Here is a 23688-nt window from a genome sequence, read left to right as displayed (position 1 = left end):
TGTTAATGAGTTTTACCCTACCACACACAAGGTTAGTCATTTCCCCATCTTTGGCCAATGTAAAACCCTTAGACTAGGACCTCTTACTACTTTCACCACATAACTCATTCTACTCTATATGAGTGTGAATGGTTATTAGAGTGTTAAGATACCTCCTTCTTGAATCCATACATCAATGTATATACTAAGAAGCATATAACAAAAGGATTTCCTTTGTGGAATTAGCTACATCCTTAACATTTCATACCTCATCATATTCTAAAAGTTCATATCATCTACATTCATTTACATAGTTGTATACATCATTCAACCCATTATCCAATGTGATAACCAAAACATAAAAAATCATGAAACATTCCACACAAAAGACACTCTTTTATGTCAAGATCAAATCAAAACCACAAGTAGGTACATAAAAGCCCACCAACATATAAAGTAGAAAAGTTATGCACATAAGAGAAAGCTAAAAAATGGAGCATTCGTAAGAGATTGACTTTTCTAACTATAGACATCAAATCAAAGATCTCAATGATAAAAACAAAGAATCATATGTCTAGGACTTGCTGCCAAAATTTCAGCTCGATCTGATGGTTAACGAAGCAGGAATCCTAATTTTCCCGAGATGAATCAAACAAGAAATCTCAACTCATCCAACAAGAAAACCTCTCTACCAAAATTGATTTTTGCACTTGTTCAACGAGTTGTTTGTCCACCCAACGAGTCTGCATAACATAGACAACAAAAATACTGCAATTTGACACTACAACTTGATAGTTTCAGCCATACCAAAGACCAAATTCATGTTTCATACAAGTCACAATTACATATAAATCATGTTGAAATCACTCAACTTAGGCATATTATCACTATTCCAATGTCATACATCACAATACCCAAATTCAACATACTAGATTAGCACAAAATTTAAGATTTATATCTCAATTCAATAGCTAATACCATACATCAACACAACTTATCATACATTCATAATCTCAACAACACATTTAGTCAATTCATGCAGTTCAAACATGTAATCACTACAAATTAGTTTCTCTTACCTTTTAAAAAATTCTAAATCATCGCAACTCCTTTAACTCTACAAGATGCTTCATCTACACATAGAAACATCACAAGAATGATCAGGTCATACCATTATGATCACTGATCAATAGAGACTCATTTAGAAGATTAAAACCAAACATGCAACCAAGAGAAGGTCACATGCAAACCAAAATGGATTTGACTAAGGGGGAAAAGAGTCAAAATTCAACTTACTCAGAAAGAGAAACTCATCGGACATAAAGAAGGAGTTCGCCAAGAGGGTCACTCTAACGGTCTTCAATCTTTAAACATATAAACAGATAGGGAGAACTACTAGAGAGAAGTCAGAGAACTCTAGAAAAAAAATATTTCTAGAGAGATAGTATGATTTAAAAATAATGAAACTCATTTATAACAAAATTATTTACACTAAATCTTTCAATATTAAAGTAATCGAGTATCACTATTTTTAAACCACTCATATTCATGTTTTCATTAAAAATATGATTACATTGATATACACCAGTTGATATATCTTTTCTTCATATTCAAATATTTAAGACACGAGTACAGAAACTACATTTTACATCTTTTGTGCCATGAAATGCCAAGGGGCTAGTCATCTATAAAAGACTCCTTGGTCTATATAACACTCATCTTTTGCTGAATGAGAATTTGAATTACTTATATTTCTTCTTGTTCTTAAGGTCTTAACATGGCAATAATCTTCTCTTAGCGCTTCTCCATGGAATCTTTCTTAGAAGAGGAGCAATCTGAGTTTTTTTTTTTTTTTTAAACTTGGAAGTTTAATAATTTTTTTTTTCAGTCTTCTATACGTGGGAGGAGGTGCTTTCACCTATCTCCTTCTTGGGCTGCATATTCAAAGTTGTGACTAAACTATTAGCAAACAAGATGAAAAAGGTGTTGTGTAGGAGTTATAAACAACATACAAAGTACATTCTTTGCTAGAAGAAGCCTACTACAAAATGTTATAATAGAAAATGAGGTGATTGACGAGGCTAAAAGGGAGAAGATGAATTTTTTCAGAAATAGGTTTGGTGTTATAGGCTTAGATAAGAGAAGGGTTTAGAGGGTTCTTATGACAGTACCTTTTGTTTACTCGGGAATGAACGTAGGAGCTAATTTGGCAATGGTAAGAAAGAAGAGTGAAGAATGATTTTGAGAATTTGAAGGGAAATAAACGGAAGAACCAACCAAGTTTGGAGTAGTCTATGTTTCAGAAACAGAAAGTGAGTGAGTGAGGGACATGTAGCCTATGCCTCTTCACTGCTTTAATGTAGTATCATGTTTCCTATGTTGTCAGAATGCAGACCAAACATAGACACAAGTTGTGCAAAAAACCACCTAATATGTAATGCCTTCACTGAACATTCATAACAAGGAATATGCAGATATCATAGCACAAAAGTGTTGCAGGAATTATATGCTTGTTGTGTTCTTTTTATATGGAAGAAGCAATGGGTTTTCTAGAGTGGTCAACACTATAGGTTCTTTTCAGTGAGGGTCAGAAAATCTATGCAAAATTATGTGTTCATTGCTTCAAGTTTAAGCTTTTGTGATTCGTCATTTAGCTTGATTTGGAAAACATGTTTAATTGCTGTTGGACAGTATAAACTTTTCTCTAACAGACAAGTGTTGATTTGGAAAACAAAATATTAAGTTTTGAGACTCATTTATTTTAAAATTAAATGACACTAATTGCAGACTGTTAGACGTAATTAAGATAGCTGTTTAAATAAATTTTAGCTATAAATTGAGCTTAATTAAAACATGTTTTTGTAGTTGAAAAGTACAAGAATTATTTAAGGCAAAAGGGCTTGGGACTTAATCTACTGGCTAATGATTACCTTGAACCCCACATCCAACAACCATTGAAAATTTACAACAAAATTATATTGGACAGCAAATAAATAAATCACACAATCAATTTCTCATGGAACTTGCATCAAATCCCAAAACTCTCATCATTCAGCCACATGAAACTCTTCTATTCTATAGCAAATAGCAATGATTATATATATATATATATATATATATATATATATATATATATATATATATATATATATATATACCCAATAGACTAGCTAATAATGAAAATCTTACAACATGTGAGAATTAATAAAATTTAATTCAACTGCAGTTTAAACATAAATTAAACCATTTTCCTTTAAACCTCTATCAAATGCCCATAGTATACAAATATGGCGAAGCCCGTCACCAATTAACTCCTCACTGTTCATTATATATATATATATATATATATAAAATAGGCTTCATTTTCAATATGGTGTCAAATGGTTAGTTAATAAAAAAAAGTTAAATTATTCTTTTGGTCCCTTTATTTGTCATGAAATTTTATTATGGTCCTCAAGTTTTTTGTTGTCTCAATTTGGTCCTCATTTTCTTAAAAATGACTCAATTTGGTTCTCATTTTCTTAAAATAAACTCAATTTGGTCCTCACCGTTAACTTTGACCAAACGGTGTTAAAGTTAACGCCACGTGTTAATTTCTGGTTTTTTAATTTTTTTAATTTTTTTTAATTTTTTTTTAATTTTTTTAATTTTTTATTTTTGACACGTGTCACTTCACATTTGTGCCACCTGTCAAAGTGACTCAATTTGGTCCCTATATTTATTTTTAGTTTCAATTTAGTCTCAATTTTTGTAAAAATGAAGCAATATTGTCTTTCCTTAAATTGTTACTAAATTTACTTTTTTTATAAATTTTATGATGATATTCTTACTGAAATCAATGTTTTTATTAAATATTTCTATAAATATTTTAAATTAACTTTAAATTCTACACAAAACATTAGACTTTGATTTTGTTTTGAACTTGAAATTTAGTTCCTAAACTTATGTGTGACAAGTAATTTGATTTTTAATTTTTACTAAGTTTGTATAATATGATACATTTGATGTCTTTATATATGTTGACAAAATTGTTAACTTTTGAAATTAAGTTTGGGGTTTCACTTTGTTTAATAATAAAACTAAAAAACATTTATTTAAAAATATTTCTACAAATATTTAATAAAAACGTCAATTTTATTAAAAATATCATCATAAGTTGTATACAAAGATTAAATTGAGTCTCAACCTAAGGAGGACAATATTGCTTCATTTTTACAAAAAATGGGACTAAATTGAAACTAAAAACAAATATAGGGACCAAATTGAGTCACTTTGACACGTGGCACAACTGTGAAGTGACACGTGTCAAAAAAAAAATTAAAAAAATTTTAAAAAAATTCAAAAAAACCATAAATTGACACGTGGTGTTGACTTAACACCGTCTGGTCAAAGTTAACGGTGAGGACCAAATTGAGTCATTTTTAAGAAAATGAGGACCAAATTAAGACAACGAAAAACTTGAGGACCAAAATGAAATTTCATGACAAATAGAGGGACTAAAAGAGTAATTTAACCTAAAAAAATGAAATATAGAGGTAGATATTTGATTTTTAGTTTTAATGCATGGAAAAACTCTATATAGAAATAGTCAATCCTTTAAATGAAAATTATTATATCAGAAGACTAATTTTCGGTGGAGAAATTCCTTGAAGCACTACCATGCATAATGTATCCTTTAAATGAAAATTATTATATTAGAAGACTAATTTTCGGTGGAGAAATTCCTTGAAGCACTACCATGCATAATGTATCCTCTTAAGGACAATGATATTTTGATAACTAAATCTTGACAACTTTCTCTTATAACCTGAAGTGACATCTTCTAAGTAGTTTTCAAATATAAAAAAATAAAAAAATAAAAAAAATAAAAAGTTATTAGAAGATGCAACCTCAAATTATTAAAGAAAGTTATCAAAATTTAGTTGTTAAAAAACTTATTTTTCTACTCGTAACATAAACATGCATGATAAACTAAACATATAATAATTAATAATGAAATACTCTTTCAAAAATGTTAAGTAATAATAATTAATTATAAAATACTCTTTCAAAAACGTTAAATAAACAAAATATTTAACATTAAAATATAACTAACATAAGTATCTTATGATACTTCTTCTATGGCTCATGTAACTATAGCATCATGTTTACTATAATAAGTATGACCATCATAATTATAATTATATAAAACAAATAAATATGTAATTTCATTAAGACATAAAATCAATCCAATTATTTTTTATATTATATTACTTTTTTTATCAATGTGTCCATTATGTGTCTTATTACATATAATTATAAATCTATTTATCAATCACATTCACAACTTCGTTTAAGACTTCTAAGAATTGAATGTATTATAACTAAACTTGTTTCTCAACTAATTTTAGAAGATACATATGAAACCTTTCTAATAGAGAACATCTAACTTAGGATCAAAATCTACCCACTTGCATTTAACACCTAGGAACAAATTTTTATGTTTAGTAACAATGATCTTAAAATATAGCAAAAGTTAAAACATTAAATAATTATATCTAGGATATAAACTATAATTTTATATATTTAGTAAATTCTTTTACGAATTGAACAATCTCTTTAAACTTTTTTCCTTCATATTTTATTTACATTTTCTTTAAAATACTAAAGCATTTTCTAATATTTTCTCCATTCAAAAGGCACATGTTAGGAGACAGCAAAGTTTAGAACGACCTTATCTATTTTTTTTTTTAAATAAGTTTTATGTTTTCCTATAACTCACGTTTCTTTCTATTAATGTTTGCAAGCACGAAGTCTTGTGTTTGCATGTAAGATTTGGGTTAAATGTATTTATCTCTACTTGTGTATGTTTTTAATAATTTGTTAACCTGTTGGATTATTTAGGAGTGAAGTTAAGGGAAGAAAGAATTTATCAAATTATACTAAATTGGATTGTTATATTTATGATAGGATAGAGGTTAATGTTCAATTTTTAATAATTGGAAGCATATCATTACAAAAAAATTGATAATTAGTGGAGATTTTTATTTCAATTTGCGGAAGTTTTTACCCTCCGCAAATCAATTTGCGGGGGTTTTCTAAACCTCCACAGTTAGAGTTGCCACAACCTACTTGTAGAGGTTTTTGTTGACTCCTGATATCCAAGTTATATTGTAGAGATTTTTTTGTGAAGGGTTTTAACCTCCTCTATTGGTAACTATTATTTTGTGGAGGTTTAAAACCTCCTTTATTTGCAACTGTTTTATAATTATCCACTTGCATTTATAATTTCTTAATTTAATTATTTTTTATAATAAAAAATAAAAAATATATATAAATTTATAAATTACACAAAAATGAATCAAAATTAATTTTATTGATCATTTAAGATAAAGTACATTCATTAGAAATTACAATATAAATATAAAAAATACTTAATGTTGAAAAAGAATATTTAAGAGACAAATCTTATTATAGTCTTTGAACTCTCTAAAATGTGCTAGTCTTCGAATGTTTTCCATCTCATATATTGCCAATTGACTTCAACTTCTCACTACTTCTTGATCCACTTTCAAGGTGTTTGTCGACATCTTTCTGCAACACCTGAAGAAGAAAAATTCCATTTTGTGAAGCCAAGTATAAAAAAAGAATACTTCATGATCAACAAGGAGGCTGCAGTTGGAGTAAACAATAAAATAAAGTCTAGAGCAATTACAAAAGTTGCAATAACTCACTCAAACTTCAGCAAACTTATGTATCAGCTTTACTTAAACACATCCTAGTGACTTGTAAATCTCCAGAAATATGTCACAAACCAACACCTAATCACATGATCTAGATAACTTTCTCAATCTCTTAAGCAAAATGATAATTATTGGCAATTACTTAGAAACAGGAATTTCAAATACTATCATTTTTAAACATAAGATTAAAACATAATACACAAGTTAAAGATAAAGATTATTATTCATGTGTTAATAAAATTGATGATTGATTTCCCAATGGTGCTAAGAGTAATTAAATAGTCTGTTGGAAATAATAGATATCGTTCAAGATATAAATAAAGCACCCAGCCACCAAAATCAACAATACTAATAATAATGCCATGAAGAAGCAATGTCTAATCATACAGGCAGTGCTCGCGTGTGTACTTTTCATGTGTATATTCCTATATATAAAGTTAATAAACTATTTTATCAAACTTGCATCAATCCTATTACAAGTTAATAAACTATTTTAATAGATGCACGTCGCTTCCAAAAGACAAGTTTATTTTCCACTCACAATGATAGCAAGCTCTTTCGATTTGCCTCAATTCCACTCATATAAAACCCACTGGAATATAAAGAAGGTTGTACTTACCCAGGTATAAAGCAACGTTTCCTGGATCTAGCTTGAGTTGGGCCATGAACCTCCTCCACGATGCATTGTTCAAATAAACTCAATTAGTAATGTGTGTTCATAAACTAGTAAGATAGCTAGCATCATAACAATTTCCAAACAACGTATAAGTGTAAACAAGGGTCAATCACTTTTGGTTCATTTTGAAGAATGCTACACCAAAGGGATTTAAAATACCATAAGAAGACAACCAACTCTTGGATACCATCTGACCATAGACCACCAAAGGGATCTAAACCTGCATATTCAAAATAATGAGAGCATTTATTCCCCAAGTTTCGTAGGATTCCCCAACCTAAGCAAAATTTTAAAAACAAATAAATGATACTGGGAGAAAGTTTATTTCATGAAAGGTATGTGATAACAATTGATGAAACCTCGCAGAAGACTCACAAAATCCAAGAACAAGCCCAAACCCCCCATCATCATCACTCACGACAGCAGCAACGCCCTCGAGGTCACCCTACGCCAACCCGCTACTTTCGACGCCATCGTCACGATCCATGGCAGGCTAAAAAAAAGGAGGTGATGAACAAATACCGTGAAGAACGACGAGCACTGTGAATTTGTAAAAATAATGTTTGGAAGAAAAAGAGATGGCAATCCAACTCACAGACTTCGTATCTTGAAGGCCACCGCCGACGAGCACAGGGCGACGAAGACGACGAGCATAGGACAACGACCGATGATGGAGACGATTTGAATGAACACCAACGATTGATGACGAGAACTGAACCTTAATTTGATGACGAGATGGAGTTCAATCGAAAAGGAAAATGAATGAAGGGTTTGGGAATTTGGGAAACACTGGAGTAGGCAAAGAGTGTAAAATCCTTGGAGGGAAATGTTGAAAAATGTAAAAGGGAAATCAAAAGTGTAAAATAATTTGTGGAGGTTTTAAACCTCTTTTAAAAACAGTTAAAGTCCCAATCATTTTAGCGTTTAGACGATTCAAAGGAACTATCTTAAATAATATTAATTTGGGGAGGGTTTTTATAACCTCCACAAATAAACCTTCACTAAATGATAATTTTTTTGTAGTGTATGCACTAATATGTTGAAATCCTATATATAAACTTACTTTGTATATACTTTGGTCTTTCTGAAATTAGATAAGAATGGTGAAGTTAGAAACTTCAATAGTGAAATTTGGATTTTATTGAATTAGGAGCAGATCGTGTGTTGATATATGATGTTTGAAGTTTGTGAAAAATATGAAATTAATATTTGGTTTTATTATGCATGTTGAAGTGTGTTAAGTAAGAATGGAATTAAAGTACACTTAAGAAATTGAAATTTGAATGTTTTAAAAATAATTTGATTAAGTTTAAGGACTAAGTAATTATATATGAAATGGATATAATTAGTGGGGTTGAGACGGTCAAATGGAACTATATGTGTTTTTATATGATAATTGATAGCTGAATTTGATATCTAGATGGTTTGTGACTTGTTGACATAGTTAGATTGCAAAGTTCAAGTGTTGGTGGAGTTTGGGATTCTATAAAAAAAAATGCAATTCTTTTGCATAATTTAATCAACAAAAATTTTGAGACAGTGACAAAAAATGAGTTTTGTTGTATGAATTTCGCTTAGCAAATTTTATATCACTCAACAAAATAGGGTATGAGAAAATTTGTGTGAACTAACCAAATTTTTCTTCACAAAAATCTAAAAGAAAGGAAAAGATAAAATTTTGTTATTTACTTATATTATTTAAATTATTTCAAAATTTATAGTTGCAATATAATGTAAAAGCTTTAGGTATATATTTTGAATATTTTTCTATAATACTTGAATTTAATAACTAGTGAAAAATAATTTTTTTAATGAAATGTGATTATATTAATGTTTATTGAATAAACATGTGTATTGATGACGAGATTAATGAGAATGGTAATTACTTAGATGATAATTGATAGGAAAAAGTATAGCTAGTGTAAATTGAGTATTGAAGTCATTATAATGAAAGAGCATTCATATTTCCCAAACTTTCTAATGGCTTTGATGAGGATTTTACTTGTGAGAAGTTGACAGAGGTTTCACATGATTTTTGGTTGTGCACATGTAATGGAACTATCCTTATTGCTTGTGAAATATCTTGTGAGTGCATGGGTTCAAATATGGATTTAGGAGTTAGCTTTAGTGGACATGTTCAATATGTGTTTCCTGAAAGTCATTGAGTCATAAGTTTAATTGAAAATTCTATAAATTTTTAGGCTCCTTGGTTGGAGTTGGAAATGTTATTGGTAGACTTGTGAATATATTCTTGATGGATAATTACAGAGGATTACAATATTTCATATTTTGATGTTAAATTTAATAGTTGAAATATTTACATTCTTAATATGGTTTTTTATTAAATACTAATGTACCCTTATGCTTTGTATGTCTTATATCCAAGTCCAACAAACTATTTGTTTTGTTTAGGTTGAATGTTTAATCAACTAAGTGCAAAACATATTTTTTTATGTATTAGATAATGTAAGACACAAAGAGTCTAATTTAACCCAACAAACAAGTTGTGTGGTTGAACACACATAAGTCTTGTTTGTTGTGTACTTCACTTAACATATGCAAGCATTATGTTTATGTTCTTCATCTAATAAGATTTTGTACAATGAGGAAAAACATTGTTTATATTCATAGTTATCTAGAAAAGTATATCCTTTGAACTCTTTGTAAGATGTAACTTCTATTTCTAGAAAGAAATCTTACGATATTTTATATCACTTTCATTGTAAACCTCTCAATTTAGCAAGGAGTGGATGAGTTCCAAAAAAACTCAATGGTTAAGCTAGTAGTTCTAGAAAATACTCATTGGTTTAACCAAGAGTTGTTGGATTTCAAATAAGAGTCAATTTAGCCAGGAGTGATTGGGATCCAAATAATACTCAATGGTTTAGTCATTAGTGGTTGAGTTATAAATTATACTTTGTCTTAGCCATGAGTGGTTGCACTAAAAATAATATTCAAAATTAGCCAAGAGTGGAAATCTATGATGGTATGGTTGTGATATGACATGTGGTGTGTTTGAACATATTTATTCCCAAGGAGTGAATACTATGTTGAGATGTTTAGGTTATGTATTAAATTTGATATTCTAAAGGAGATTATGCCGACCTTACTGGTATTGGTCTCACATAGAGAAAAATTTTAAATGGTGAAAGTTGAAGGAAGTTTCTATGACATGGTATATGGTGTGAAAAAACATTGTGTCTAGTAGGTCATAAATATTTACCTTGTCATATAAGTAGATTGAGTTCCTATTATGTAGCTTTGTTGTGGTGACAACTTAGTAAAGGTGGTAGGATAAGTGCAAAGTAAAGTCAAGTGCCTATTATGTATGATGTTAGTAGCCTTTTGGTTGAGAGATAAATACTTTATTTTTTATAAGTGCTTAATGAGTGAATTGAGATTAAATCCACTATAAATGAGATTTGGTTGAAATGTATGAATTTATTCCTTCAAAATATGTATACAACTTCAACAAAAGCATGCATATAAGTTTGTTTTAAAATGTTAACTTATCATATTTTTGTGTTTGTATGTCATTTATCAATTGTAATGATTATATGTTACACGAAAGTAGATGATGTCACGGGAGAACCATCTCATTAGAAATAGGCTCAAGAGATAGAAAATTTTAAAATGTTTATGTTTTATTTATTTCCCTTTATTAAAGCTATGTGTGGTTTATTAAGAAAAAAAATTAAAAGAAAATGTCTAAATATATATGTGCGCACGCACACACATGTATGTATGTGTATACATGTGATGATGTTGAGATGCTTACTAGTTAATTTCATTGTTAAAAATGGAATGTTACACAATATAACCTTATGATGTATTTGGATGAGGCAATTTAAGAGAATGATTCATTTATTTGGAGAATTTTAAGTTCTTCAAAGGAAAATGACATGTTTGGATGAGGAAAGTAAAGGAAATCGAAATTGAAAATTTTTAAGAAGGTATTTTAAATAACTAAAATAGTATAATTTGAAATTCACTTAAAAGATAAGGAAATTGAAATTCTCCAGGTTGTGGAATTACTCATTGCTTAGGACAAAAAGTACACAGATAAAAAAAGTTGAGTCGAGTTAGACAGAGAAGGTCGAGATGACTCAATTCAGGCCAAAGATCGAGTCGAGCCCACACGAGTCGAGCCAGCTCCGGTCGAAGGTCGAGATGAGATGGCTCTAAGTTGAGTTGAGTCGAGTCGAGTCGAAGGTCGAGTTGGATCGACCTTGGCCAAATGTCGAGTCGAGTTGGCCTTGGCTGGAGGTTGAGACAAGATGGGTCTAAACCGAGTCGGTCCAGGTCGAAGGTTGAGCTTAGTCGCATGTGTCAAGGTCGAGCCAAGTCGGTCTGGGCCAAAGTTTGTCTCGAGTTGGCAGGGTTGAAGATCTAGACCATATGGTTTTGAGCTGAGTCAACTTTGGTCGAAGTTCGTGCCAGGTTGCCCTAGGTTAAAAGCCGAGTTGAGTTGGCCTAGACATAAGGTTTAAACCAATCTACCATGGTTGAAGGTTGAGTGAAGTCAATTCAGACCGAATCAATTTGAACCAACTAAGGTCAAATCGATTCAAATTGTGTCGAGGTTGAATCGATTCAAATTGGCCTAAGACGAACCGGCTAGTGTCGAATTAGCTCGAATTGACTTGAACCAAAATTCAAGATGAGTCGTACCTAATTGAAGGTCAAGGTAAGTTAAGTTAGACTTAAAGGTAGAGTTGAGTTTACCATAAAATAGAAATTAAATTGTTTTATCCAAACAAGAAAATTGATATCTAAGATATTTCAATTACTTAATCCAAATTAATTATCTAATAATTGAAGAGAACTCAATTGCAAGTAATTCAATTATTAGGTATTTCAAGTTTTTGGAATAGTTGAAATCTCTCATCCAACCACAAGATTAAAGTTTATGTGCAAATATTATTTGTTAGATATTTCAATTATCAAACAAAATGAAAAGTTGTAATGTATTGTATGTTAGAAAAGCAATTGCCTTTTACATTATTTACTCCTTTCCATAGTTGCTCATCTTTCAAATGAAGCATTTTTATATATTATACTTTGTTAGGACAAACATTTAATAAAAATTACATAACTATTGCCCTTTGGTTAATAATCTCTTAACTAGATTGTGCTCTTGAGAATCAACTAAGAAAGTGGAGAAAATATTTAGACTTTCATTTTGGGTAGATGAAGAAAGGTGGAGGAAAAAGAAGAAAATTTGATTTAGACAATGAAATTATAATTCTATCTTAGAAAATTTTGTCTATTTATAATTTATGTAGGCACCCATAATTTTATAAGTTCACACCTTTATTTATAATTATTTTCAATTCTACTATAATGCTTCCTTTTAGCTTAACCTTAATTAAGCCTAAAACAAAACCAATTTTAGACATTTAAACTTATGTTAATTGCACTCTTCCTCTCATTTATATATACGATACAAATAAACCTGCCGTATAAATTTAAAATTATAATGAACTATATATACAAATATATATATACATAAAAAATAATAATTAAATCCTGAAAGTTGTATTATGATATACTAAATTTAGAAATGATAAAACAAATGTTCCACTAGCTCAACACCAATTTGGTTGAAAGGGGTAATATATTTGAAAACCTCAGTTTTCTCCTCACCCCACTCGACTAGCTTGTTTATATTTTATTATTTTTCATATAGTTATAAGATATTAAAATAAAAAAATTAATGAACTATTATATTATATTCTGTTGTTTTGATCATGTAAATAAATAATAAAATTGTAAGTTAGTCGATGAGTATTTACACATTAAGTTTTAAGTTGACTGTAATTGAGTAATTTAATATATATATATATATATATATATATATATATATATATATATATATATATATATTCAATCATTTAATTAAAATAATGATAAACTAATTAAGAGATTCAATCCACTGGCGGAGCAGAAATCAGTTATGACACAGGGGTAGTTACGGCTAAAAAAACTATTTATATATATATATATATATATATATATATATATTAATTTAAATTATATATTATTATATTATTTATATTAAGTTCGGCGTTCGTTTGTGGTATATGATTAAGATAATATAAAAAAGGATGTGAAGAGATATATTGAAAAATCAGAAATTGGAAAATAAAAAGAAAGAAGAACGCATTATTACAATATCTCTTGAATTAAGATTAGAGGTTAGTATTTATTATGATTTATGTATTTTAGATGTATGATTATCCTATTATGATATTTTTTCAGATTAGATTATTTTCAAATTAATATAAATCCTAATAATGATTTTAGGGATTCTTTTGTCAAATTGGTATGAACTTAATTCTATTTTTTTCAAATTAAAATAATGCTAAATTATGAAATTTAAAAATTTTGTGTTTTCCTCGACATAGGGTAAGATGTGTAAAATTTTATGAATGTATTATAACCTATATTGCGAGTTCCACTAGTAATAATGAATTAATTGAATAACTTTGATTTGGAATAAATTAGAATATTCTCTTGCAGATTGAATTGAAATAGAAATTAGAATACCCTTTTGCTTGAATTCAATGCATTAAAAATTAAAAGTTAGAGAGTGAATATGTAAATCAAGGTATGAAAATTGTTTAAGTAGAAAAATGAATATTTTTTATTTAATTAAAAAAGTTATTTATATATAAAAAAATATAATTTTTACATTCTAAAATTTTGGTTCAAGGTTCGTGTAAATTGTATTTAAAAAAAATTAAAAAATAAATCAACGAACAAGTTTGTTATTTGAAAGAATAGATTAAAATTTTTCATCGAAATTAATTATGAATGGTCAAACCGTTTATTGGACAAATCAAAGGAATGAAACATGAAAATTACCATTAATCCATCTTAAGTTCCCTTAGACAAAATATTAAAAATTATTTAATTTAAATAAATTTTAATTTTTAAGTTACAATACTTCATTGGTAGTATATTTATCGAATTTTCAATTAGGTTTTCATATTTGATAGTCTCAAATTAAATCTCTATTTTTTAAAATGAAAATGTGCAACAGTTATCTTCATTAGTATCATATTAAAAGTGTTAAAATATGTTACGTGTTAGTTTGTGATTTTATAATTTTTTTTATTTTTAATTTTGTTTGGTCCTGGTAGTTTTTATTTTGAATCAATTCAATCCATTTTTTTATATTGATCAATTTCATTTCTCTCCAAATTGAGATCACGTTTAATTCTTATATAAATGTGACATTAATATTTTTATTAAATATTTTTAAAAAATTTGAATTTATTTAAATTTATATTTTACATTAAACTTTATTTAAAATTTGTTTTAAAATTTTAAATGTATTTATGTTGATATTTTATTACATCAAACTTTAATATTATTTTTTATTTGAATTTATATTTCAAATAATTGTATATAAATTTATATAAATGTATAGATTTATATTTCAAATATTTGTATAACATTATATATCAATAATTTAATATTTTTTATAGAAATGTTCGAGTTGGTTTAAAAATAATAATTTTATAAATTCAAATGTAAAATTTAAAAGAATTTTACAATAATATAAAATAACTATATTTAAAATCTTAAAACAAAATTTAAATAAATTTTAATATAAATTTAAATAAACTTAATATTTTTAAAAATATTAATTTTAACAAAAATATATTTTAACCTTTATATAAAAGTCAAATTTGGTCTCGATTTGGAGAGAGACAAAATTACTCGATTTAGAAAAAGAAAAAAACTGAATTAAATCAAAATAATAAATATCAGATGAAATTGAGGTTTAGAGAATAACTTAACATATAACACAATGCTAACTTAACATATCACAAAAGAAATTAAAAAAAATTAATTTTTTTAAAATTAAATAAATAATTTAAAGAATTACAAATATAACACATATTTACCTAATTGTTACACATTTCTAAAAAGTTTGGATTCAATTGAAACCAATCAAAATATGAAAATCTATCTGAGATTTTCAAACAAATACAAACAGACAAACAAAATATCTTAACCTAATTTTTATGTAGACACCTCCACTGTTTTATAAGCTCACACCTTCATTCTTATTTATTTTTCATTTACACTATAATAATTCGTTTTAGCTTAACCTTAAGCACAAAATAAAATCAATTCTAAATATGTAAACTTACATTATTTGCATTCTTCCTCTACATTCGTTCATCATACGTTAAATAGATATACAATTTATTTATTTTTTTAAAAAAACTTATTATTATATAATATATATATATATATATATATATATATATATATATATATATATATATATATATATATATATATATATATATTTGTGTGTGTGTGCGTTTCTTTATTTTTTCTTAAATGACAAAGCAAGCCTACCGTTGGCTCTTTAGTGGAATGAGATAATATATTCAAAACATAATTTTCTCCGAATTTATTAACAAATGAATGACGAATTCCTTCTATAGAAGATTAGAAAGTACAACTAATCCATTTTACGTTTCATTATGATTAAGTGAAAATAATTTTTCATTTAAATCTATTTTAATTTCTAATATTATAATTTTTATTTAATCTCTCACTTGTAAAAATATATGGACTAATTAGTTTAATGTGTTCTTTTGAAAAAATATATATATATATGGTTTTTCTATTAAATATTCTAAATTACTTTAGTTTACCTATATAGAAAGACTACTGTTGTTTGAAAAAATAAAATAAAAATAAAAGAAGCTAACGTGTAAAAGGGAAAAATGGTATTGGTTAGGCTTTAATTAATAATTTTTGTCATGATTTGGTTATTAATTAAATTGATTGTAATGGATTGCGTGTGGTGTCAGGGCGTCAACGGTCTTACCGACAGCTTTTATTTCTCTGTTTGCTTTTTCAGACCTAAAAATGGATTTATCTGAATTCTTTTTCTTTTCTTTTTTTTTTTAAATTTACACCATTACTACAGTGTCTACATTAATGTATATAAACAATACCTCTTTCGATTCTATTTGATTTTACTTTTTAATATTATAAATAAACAGTATATTTTAAATTTATATTTTACCACTGTATATTCATACTGGATAAAGCAACAGTGTTACATTTTAGTTTATAGCTTATGTATACATTTTTTTTTTTTTATATTTTCCTGGTTTTATTGTAAGTTAACAATTGGTTATTTAGTATTTTATTTTATTCTGTGAATAATACATAATAAGATAAAAACAAACACAATAGAAGTGTAGAAACTGAGACGCATGGGAATCCGATTTGTATTTAGAATATTCACATAAAAGACTTTTATTTGATAATTAAAAATATTAATATTTTAATTATATTTTAGATTTTTTTTAATTTAAAATAGTAAAATGATTTCTGTTATATTTAAGGCTTCATCCTCCACCATTGTCACACCATGAAAAAGCGTAAGCCACGAGATCTGGCAAAGTAAATATAGTGGCATGTTACACGCTTGTCATTATTATTATTAATGTTATCAATTCGTATCATAAACGAATAAAACTCAAAACAAATGAAAAGTAGAACAAACTTACAAAATTTTAAAATTATGAAAACCAAAACTGTAAAAAAGAATATTATAATAAAAAATCAGAAATGAGGGAAGATCAAAGTCACAATACATATTTGATGTTTTCAACTGTGTTATTACAAGTCTAAACTATGAATCAGTTTTTTCAATGATCAAACTCAAATAAACAATTTGATTCACTCCTTTTAATGAAATATCTTCTCCTGGTTACGATTTCTTTCCTCGGACACTACGCTTAAAACCTATCCTTTATTTGAGAAATTTAAGTTTAATTCTAATTAAACTAATTTTTTTATTAATAATTTGAAACTAAACACCCAATTATTGATATATATTATGAAACTGATGTTTCATTTCCCATACATTAATGGTCTAAGAATAAAGTCACAAATACTTTAACTCTTCAGTAGAGTTATTAGGTTAGTTTAGTCTTAAAATTGTGAAAGAGGACGAGAGGCAGAAAGTTCAACTCATCCACTAAAAATTTATAAGATTGGTTTGAATGATTTGTTAAAAAAAAAAGAGAAGAGAAACGATAAAAAAAAATAGTTTTAAAAAATTATAACTTTTATGTAATAAAACTCGATTAAACATATTTCTATTTATAATTCAAAATTTTATATATATATATATATATATATATATATATATTCTAAATACTTACACCTAACATTAATTTATTTATTGTTTCTTAACAACAAATGCACTAAACCTAAATGTAAATACACATTTATTAAACCAATATGGGTTAAATATATTTTGCTTCTTTCACTTTCATTAAAAATTAGAATTAGTCCATCTCCAAAATTTTTGACTAATTTATTTTTTTTATTTAGAAATATGTAGATTTAATCTTTTTAACTAAATTTTGTTAAGTTTAATTGACGTTTCAAACGTGTTTCTTAGCTATTATGAAACATTTAGAATGTTAACTAAACTTAACAAACAAATTTAGTTAAAAATATTAAATCTATACAATTGTAAAACTGAGGGACTAGCTTGGGCCAAAGTTTTAAGGAGTGATTAATTTTATTTTCACTTAAACTTAAGGACCAAAAACATATTTAACCCATCATTTTATTTAGAAGATATTGAATAATAATAATAATAAAATTTATATTATATAGAATATTATCACTGCAAAAAAATGTCTCATTAACAACCAATTTTAGTGACAATAGTTGTTAGTTACTATAATGACCAATTTATATACCAATCTATAAAAAAGAATTATTGGTTACTAAAATGGTCAATGTTATGAATAAAAAATTATAATTAGTCTCTAAATTGATTTATAAAATTTAGCTACCAAAAGAAATTGGTGATTGAACATTAGCTACCAAGGTTTATGTTAAAGAAATTAGTTTTTAATTAATTAGTAGTCAATTTCGTGATCAATTATAATTTTTGATTCATAACATTGACTATTTTATTAACCAATAAATTTTTATGTTGTAAATTAATGTTTAAATTGATCATTATAGTGATTAATAACTTTTGATCATTAAAATTTATTATTAATGAGACATAGTCTTATAGTCTATATACATCAAAACTTCCATCAATATTATTATATATTAGTGAAAAAAAGACCTTTAAAAAAATATTAATAATGGTGATTATATAAAAAATAAAATGTATCTAGAACATAACTAAGAATAGAATAAAAATGAAACGATTCTCTTTATATATTATCATAATTTTTAATTTTAAAATATAATTAAAAATAAAATAAAAAATATTAAATATGCAGACCAAAAGAAACAACCCATTTATATAATATAAAATGCAAAAATTTGAGATGTTAAAAATCAAATTTTATAATATTTTATATCAGGTCTTAATTAATTTATTTTATTAAAATATTTTTAAAATGTTTAATTTTTATAAAACTTATATTCTCATTAATATCTTATTTAATTATTATTTTTTGATATAGAAAAATATATTCTTTTTCATTTTTATAATTTAAATTTAAAATTTTAGGTAAAATACTCAATTATAAAAAACAATTCTCATAAAATCCAAAATCTTAAATGAAATTTCTCATAAAATTAAAATTTAAAATTTCCCCATAAATGAACATCTATAAACATCTGAAATTATTATTATTATGGAGAGAAGATGTGATTAAAAGATTGGATTTCAAAGTAATGCAAGTTGGGAAACGCAAAATAGGGCACAGACTTTTTATTTTGGTCAGATAAAATTAACTAAAAAGGCATTTATTTATGGCTTTAACAGAACAGCAGCAGTTTGACTGCATTTTTTTAATATCTGCAGGTTTCGTCTCCAAGAATTCCCCAAACTTTGAAAACCCCTCACAATTACTGTTTTTTTATTTTTTTAATCAAAGACAGCTGCATGCACCTTAAATTACTATAATGCCCTTTAAATTTCCCACACTTCAATGAAAACAAAACAGTCATAATTTCCATTTTAAAATTTTCTATTGTTTTTTAAAAATACAATTAAATTTAACAAAATAACATTCAAAACTGAAGTGATACTGATTTTACTTAATTTTTTTAAATTTTGGTTTATCTTAGGGACACCACTTTTTCTTTTAATAGTAACTGTGTGAAGTGGCATCAACATATGCATCAATTTTACGTTCAAGTAATTACTTTTTCTGAAATTTTAGCTTTTCTTTAATTTAAAAACTTCTGCAATTTCGGTTAGATAATTAATTTTGTAGATATATTTTAATGAATTAAATTACTTCTTAATAGCATATTTGATAGTTATATCTAGGTTCAGTTACACTAAAATAAAAATATATATTTAAAAACAATAGAACTAAGTACTGATGTTCTGAAATAAAAGAATTATGTATGTGAAAATATCACAGATAAGAGTTTTTGAAAAATTGGAACTAAAAAGTGAAGGTATTGCATTTCGAGGTTTCGTGATCATAATTTCTATTGGACGTGCCTTCACAATATAGGTAATTATTTCATCATTTCATTACCAAAAAGAAAAGTTTATCAAATTGTACCCAAAAGATGTCATCAATTCACATTCAACTTTCTTTTGTATTATGATGAATAAAATGAAGTGGAAATTTCACTCTGCGATGTTTTTATTTTTTTTAAAAATTGTTATGGGATGTCATTTTATTTTTAAATATTATAACATTTGGAGTGCTCTAATCCTTATACAACACTTATGTACTCATATTTGTATGATATAAATGTACATATAGAGTCTATGTATATATGATCTAAATTCATGCTCTATCCCCTTTCATACATGAATTTGATAGATATAACAAGTATTCTTAATCAATGAATATTGAAGCAATCTAAGATACAATAATTAACAACCACAATTTCTTTTTGTTTCTCCCTACCTTTGCAACTTTTCCTAGCCAACCTTTAGCTTGGTCACATGGTTACCTTATACATTCCTTGAAATCAACTTCAGTGCCCATGTTTATCATAGTTCATGTTGATTGTCCTTACAAGTTGGTCTCTTATGCGAATTCCTTCATATAGCCATGAATCCTTGCACTAGTTGTTTCCTTTGTGGCTGCTATATTGCTTGCAATTGTTGATAGTATAGTCCTGCATAAAACTTGACATATCCAAACAAGGCAAGATTTTTGGTGTATTTGATTCCATAACCAATGAAGACCTTCTATCATAATGTCTCCAACTTATTGACAAATTTACATTGATTTTAAGCTTTGGACAAGGGAGAGATACTAGTTAGTGTAAGTCACTATTACATTGTTTAATTTATGTTTCATCCATGACCATGCATTCAACTGTGTCTTACAAAATATTTCTTCTGCATCTGCCTTTTCTTGCCTAAAGATAACATTGTTCCTATGATTTTAGATTGTCCAAATACCTGCTATCCACATTCCTTTCCCAATTCTGTTTTGTTTCTCATTCAAATCCATTAGATAAAATTGCGTGAAATGCAATTTAGCTTGGTTATGATGCACAAATATAGCTCTCACACACTTGTCGCACAACTCCCACACTCGTCGCACAACTCCCACACTCTTCTGGTTATTTTACAACAAAAAAATAACGGAGATATGTTCTCATCCTTTTCTTTGCATAACTCACATAGTTTACTACCTAAGTGTACTTTTCTTTTTCTAAATTCTTTTTTGTTGGGATCTTATCCATTAGTACTCTCCATCCGAAGTATTAAGCATTTGGAAGAGCCTTCACACTCCAATAAGAATTAAACATACTAGTGTTTTCCCCATTTAGGTTGTTTTGCAAAATGGTATAGGCTTATTTGACCAAAAACATACCTTCCTCTGCATTTTTCCAAGCATGTGTGTTGTTTATTTCTCTTTTAAAAGATTTATATGATATAGTATGATTGAGTTATTGCTTTTTTGTCTGCTTCCTAAACCAATCTTCCTCTCCTCCATACTATATGTCATTCCCAACTAGTCTCATTCCATTCCCCAAGCTCCTTTATTGTTTTGTCCTTCTAATTTGAGATAACTTACAACCTAGGAAACATGTGGCTTAGTGGTATATCTCCCACCCATTTATCCTCCAAAAATTTTATTTTATTTTCCCACGATCCAACCTACATTATTATCAAACCAATTATCTTTGTGCCCTTCACCACACATTGTGCGCAAGTCGCTCCACCACCACAATTATTCCTTCACTTTTATATTAGTATATAGGTTCCTCCTTGATCCATACTTGAATTCTAATACTTCCAACCACAATCCTTGCATATTCGTCCCTAGTCTCCATTTCCATTTTGTTAATAGGGCACAATTAAGCGTTTCTATATCTCTTATGCCAAGCCATCCTTCATCCTTTGAATTGCACAAAGTTTCTCATTTAGTCCAGGATATCTTCCTATCCTCTAATTCCCAACCCCACAAGAGGTTTCTTTGTATTTTTGTCAACATTTTACAAACAATTTTTGGAATTTTGAAGAGGGATAAATATAATAGTGGTAAGGCAGAAAGAACAAACGTTATTAGGCATACCCTGCCAGTAAAAGACAATAATTTGCCTTTCCATCTAGACAACTTGTTATTGACTTTATCCAGCAATTCCTGCCAAAATTGTTGCTTCATTAGGTTGTCTCCTATAGGGATTCCTAGGTACTTGAAATAAATTTTCATATAACTAAAATTTAGGGTCATGGAGAAAGTTTTCATTACTTCCTTCTCTATACCCTATCCTCCTATCTTCGTCTTGTAGAAGTTGAGCCTTAACCCTAACACCATTTCTGTAAGACCCGAGAAATTTAAATAATTAATTAAATAATTATTTAATAAATGCGGTTAATAGGAGCCTTTATGGTTTTTAATACAAATGTTTGTGACGTGGAATAATATTAGCTCAAATGGTTGAGAGTAGTACTTAATTGAGTATGCCAATTGTATGTATGTAAATGGTGCATTTTTTTATGTTATATATTGAATGGGAGTAGTGATAATGTAATCCTAAAATTATAAGGATTATCACAAATCATGTATTGGTTGAATTGGTTGAGTATTTGCTTTGTGATTGAGGGGTTGTGTGTTCAAATCTTGCTGAGAATGAAATTGACTTCTTTATTTTTGCTAATATAATTGTAGTCTGAATGTGAAAGGGTGGGTAGACCCTAGAGACATTGGGCAGCCACGGGAATGGGAAAAACAACCCATAATGAGCTATGAAAGGCAATTATAGATAATTAAAAAGCCCTTTTTTCGTTTTTTTACCATTACCCATATCGTTTTTTTTTACCATTACCCATATTAAGGTCATATAAAAGGGGCAAAAATAAGGCAATTAGGAGGGTTTTGGAGACTGAAAAACCTAAAGTGTTGAGAGGGGACGAAATTCAAAAGAGAAAAGTGAATTTGGGTTGAGAGAAGAGCTACATTCTCGTGGGAGAGCAAAGGAGGGCCTTGGGTAGCACAAAGCTAAGGTTAGAGGACCAATCAGAGCAAGGAATTTTAGGTAAGGGGAGCTATTTTAGTGTCTGTGGTTATGTGTATGTTTGAGAGCTCTTGTCTCATAATTTTATGCTTGATTGACATGAAATTTTCGTACCTGTGTAAATATGATGTGAGTATTGTGGTTCTGACAGTGTGGGAAAAGCCTATTATATGTTTGGGTATGAATAAATTAGGGTATTTGCATGATATGGCTGTTGTTAAGCAATCTCAAATTGTGATGATGAAATTGGGTTGAAAACACGTTCATAATCAATACTGATGTTCTGGAATTGCTTGGTAATGTTTGAAACATGATTTGGCATGGTTTTTCCTGTATTTGCATGTGAGAACAGGGAAGACATCTGATATTCTCGCCCAAGCAAGCAAGGCTCGCCTAGGCGAAAGTAGCAGAGTCTTGACCCTAATTTTGCTCGAGCCACTCGCTCAGGCGGAGTGCCCAGGTCTTGGGCGACATGTTATCTCGTTCAGGCGAGTGCATATCGCCTAAGCGAGAAATCGAGGGTTGTGAGGCTTTGGTTTGAGCATCTCGCTCAGGCGAGAGGTTCTCGCTTAGCGAGAACTCATGCTTGAATTGTGTTTTTGCTTAACTCGCCGCCTAGGCGAGAGTCTTGGTTTTAGGCGAAGGGCGATCTCGCCCAGGCGAGAAGAGCTCGCCTAAGCGAGGCTTCGTAGTGAGCCATTGTAGCATGCTCACTCAGGCGAGAAGGTTTAGCTTAAGCGAGATAGGCCTGGTCGTTCAAGCTATGGCTTCTAGCCCAAGCGAATATAGTGCAGTTTGTGTGTGTTGTTTGTACGCCTTGATGCGGACATGGATCATGAGATGTTG

The 23688-nt window shown here is 28.2% G+C and overlaps 1 long non-coding RNA gene across 3 annotated transcripts; it reads right to left on the bottom strand.

The window, feature by feature from the left end:
• Positions 1 to 6315: 6315 nt before the first annotated feature.
• LOC114190489 lies at positions 6316 to 8261 on the bottom strand. Of its 3 annotated transcripts, none has more exons than XR_003605814.1 (4): positions 7973 to 8261; positions 7753 to 7870; positions 7321 to 7597; positions 6316 to 6561 (listed from the first exon to the last, which is right to left on the bottom strand). It is a non-coding gene; the product is annotated as an uncharacterized LOC114190489 (long non-coding RNA). The 3 variants fall into 3 exon arrangements; XR_003605813.1 differs by having other exon boundaries at positions 7977 to 8260; XR_003605812.1 differs by having other exon boundaries at positions 7753 to 8259.
• Between the last annotated feature and the right edge of the window lie 15427 nt (positions 8262 to 23688).

This window comes from Vigna unguiculata, chromosome 7 (assembly GCF_004118075.2).
Source record: "Vigna unguiculata cultivar IT97K-499-35 chromosome 7, ASM411807v1, whole genome shotgun sequence".
Classification (NCBI taxonomy): Eukaryota; Viridiplantae; Streptophyta; class Magnoliopsida; order Fabales; family Fabaceae; genus Vigna; species Vigna unguiculata.
The sequence above is the reverse complement of the archived record's forward strand: the minus strand, read 5'-3'. Positions and strand labels throughout refer to the sequence as shown.